Here is a 3,853-nt window from a genome sequence, read left to right as displayed (position 1 = left end):
TCCCTGGTTGTGTAGCGTGTTACTGATTGTAGCCTTTGTAACGGTGGTTCCAGCTCTATGCAGGTCATTCACTAGGTCCCCCTTGTGGTTCTGGGATTTTGCTCACCATTTTTGTGCTCATTTTGACCCCGCAGGGTGAGACCTTGCATGGAGCCCCAGATCGAGGGAGATTATCAATGGTCTTGTATGTCTTCTATTTTCTTATTTTTGTTCTCTCAGTTGATTTCATCACACCAAGCTGCTTGCCTATTGCAGATTCTCTCTTCCCAGCCTGGTGCAGGGCTACAATTTTGTTTCTGGTGTCCTTCGACAGCTCTTTGATCTTTATCATAGTGGAGTTTGGAGTGTGACTGTTTGAGGTTGTGGACAGGTGTATTTTATATTGATAACAAGTTCAAACAGGTGCCATTACTACAGGTAATGAGTGGAGGACAGAGGAGCCTCTTAAAGAAGAAGTTACAGGTCTGTGAGAGCCAGAAATCTTGCATGTTTTTAGGTGACCAAATACTTATTATCCACCATAATTAGCAAAATAAATCTTGGCAAATTTCTGGATTTGCTTTCTCATTTTGACTCTCATAGTTGTGGTCTACCTATGATGTCAATTACATGCCTCTCTAATCTTTTAAAGTGGGAGAACTTGCACAATTGGTAGCTGACAAAATACTTTTTTCCCCACTGTGTCTGTTATTATTTTACATGGGGTAAGTATAGTGATTAAGAAGGAGTTTCCAGAGTAGTGGACAACCCCTTTAAACAATTTTTTTTGTTATGCAGATCCTTAATGTAACAGGTAAACTAGCTCTCAAGTAGAGCTCCACATAAAATGACCACGTATGAACATTCACACGTTCATTTTTAAGTTTCATCTGGTTTGTGAATTCTTACAAACATTCTTTAAAAAACCATCTAATTCCAGATATATTGCACAAGGACGTGTACATAGAATCCGAACTGAAGCAAGACTTTTTCCATTTCAGTTTTAGATGGTGGTCCTACTCTAAAATTAAAGGGAATGAATATGTGTAGCCTTTATCGTCTATTGCAGTAAAATATATCCAAGAGCTTGCTGGAAAGATTCCTACAGAATTAATTAAAAAATATCCTTAGGAAAATATGGATTAAAGGATAAATGTAACTAAGAAACCAGAATATTTCATATTTGTAATCAGGTGGTGAATAGCTTCCTATATAAATCTTTTTAATATTTTACAAGCTGACTTAGGGGATTTTACTGTTCCTGTCAGATGTCATCATCATTTGGTGTGTTTCTTCAGGACTGAATTACTGTTTTATTGTTATACCTTTATATTTAATTAGCCTTACATTCTCTGGGGCCATGAGACCTACATAAAAATAAGTTAATACTAAGACCTTGTATTTTTATATGAAATTGTAATGATTCAACCTAAAAAAAATGTAGATTTAACAAGCGGAAAAGACCTAATCCCTAACTTCAGTCCAACCACGTTATTAGTGTTTCTTAACAGGCTGCAGGAAATCAGGACACTTGGGATACTTCAATATCATTCTGCTATAAAGGAAGACTATCCTTTTTATGGCTTAACATTAATGACATAGAAGATCAGCCAGTCTTGTGAGAAATAGCCTACTGGTCGGCACTTGTGCATTAGGTAACAAGAAAATAAACATTGATTTTACCCAATCCCAGTCTATGCTTTTCATGGATCCTGTATGGCCCCTTTCTACTGTATATTTGGTAACACATTTTACAGTTAGAATGCTTTTACACAGCGTTGGTAGCACTTTTGCTATATACACCTGGAAAGCTACAAGCATATATGTTAAGTGCATCCGCAACTTCTACAGTCACCCATTCAGATTTTACATGGTTTTTGCTCAATTGAATATCTCACCAGACGTCTCTAGAAAAAAAGTATGCAACGCTTTTTTTTCCTATTGGTGATAGAGATCACTGCATGGCATCCCACACAAGTATCCACTAAACACAAAAGTTAGGAGCTTTCCCTTTTATAAGCATTTTTTAAACAAAAAATTGCAATGAAAAGGGTCTTAACTGTGAAATATTTTTTGCAAAAAATGTATACTAAGTCGCTCTACCAAACGTCAAGGTAACCCCGGTTTCAGAGCAGTCCCTAACTGATTTAATTGATTTCTTGTTTTTACAAGATTAGGCAGGTTTCCACCCCTTTCTTGTGGGCCATGCACATAAAAAGCCGTCTTCTACAGCGTGTACACATTGGACATTACCTGTCTGAATCCTGCTCATATAGGTACTATACACATGATCAGATTTTTATATACATCAGTTAGGGACTGCTCTGATGGGTATACCTTGATGACTGGTAGAGCGGCTTAGTATACATTGTTTGCAAAAAAAACATATCAACCAAATACCCTGTTTTTTATCATCTTTTTACTAGCACTTGCTGTTTACTGTTACTTTTTTTTACATCAGAGTATTTTTACACTTTTTTGTGTTTAACTGTGAAATATGTAAGATGTGAATTATGTCCGATCGTTTAGGTCCTGAAAATGGAATCAAATCCAATGAAAGAATAATAAAATGGGTGCAAAAAACTCCATTTATTTTATTTTTCTACCAATTTGGATCAATTGCAGAAACATGTACACAGTAGAGCAAAGAGCAGTATCTAATACTGTGGACATACCCAAAAAAGGGCCGTATTCTTTCCATTCTCGCCAAAAATTGCCACAGTTTGACAAAATATTCTCCGACTCCAATAATAAAGTCACAGCTTGTCATATTTTAACAGGAGCGAGCGACATAAACACATAATAGAGCTAAGCTGCTTACGGTCTGAAATAAATAACAGATGTAACACAAATGAATAAATCAAACTATTCCGCATTTTGTGGATGACCAAGTTGCCTTTAGCATTATCCACACAATCTGAGAAAAGCGAGCCCATTTGTGTCCTTGAGATTGCGGCTATGATGCAGCCCCGAACTCTACATTATACTACTGCACATTTCTCCGAGGAGCCACTAGCTAGCCATTGGAGCGGAGATTTCATTTCTGAAGAATGACAGAATTTCTCAGGCCTGTGAAGGTTTCTATACAAAAGAGAGAAAAAAGCCTGCCTGCACTTAGCTAGAAAATACAAAATATGCAGAAAGGAAAGTGCACAGCTAGCACTAAAGCATTACATAGAAGTCACAGGAGGAGCGCACATTGTAACATGTTGTTTCAAGATAAATCTGGCTTCTGTAAACAGGCATAATAAATGTATGAATATACATATTACCGTGTACAAATATAGGCCGGTGTATAGTGCTCACAAAGCAAAGAGGAAGCTGAAAAATATCAAATAAGGGAGCTGCATTAAAAACAATGTTCTGCTTACTAAGTAACAACCTATGGGGTAATGTCCTAATTCTCATATCATAGAAATAGAAACTATGGGGTACCAGCAATATCCTAATTCTCATATACTAGAAATAGAAATGTAATGGGGGGCTTCTGTGCTGTAATACCTCTTTACATTACCACCCCGTTTCTCAGGAGGTCCACTCTGCTTTTCCTCACTTCTGAATGAAGGGCGCTGGCTCGAAAGGTTTTGTAACATGGCAACATATAAAAGATCGCTGCTTCTCCACGTATTTCCAGTGTGACAACATTTTACTCACCGGTCTCAGAATATATACAGTATACATACAGAGGGCAGGACAATCAATATGTGTAGGGCCAGTAGATAACAGGTTCCAATTAAGACGCCAGACATACATTAGAATAGCCACAGGTGGCCGGCGACCCCCGATTATTTACTGTGGGATTTACAAAGGTGGGGGGGGGTCAGAAGTGGGATATCTCATTTACCTCTGCCCAGGGGTTGCAGCCGGTCGGTTG

Source organism: Dendrobates tinctorius, unplaced genomic scaffold, assembly GCF_039654945.1.
Source record: "Dendrobates tinctorius isolate UK_male_01 unplaced genomic scaffold, ASM3965494v1 ptg000064l, whole genome shotgun sequence".
Lineage (NCBI taxonomy): Eukaryota > Metazoa > Chordata > Amphibia > Anura > Dendrobatidae > Dendrobates > Dendrobates tinctorius.
The sequence above is the reverse complement of the archived record's forward strand: the minus strand, read 5'-3'. Positions refer to the sequence as shown.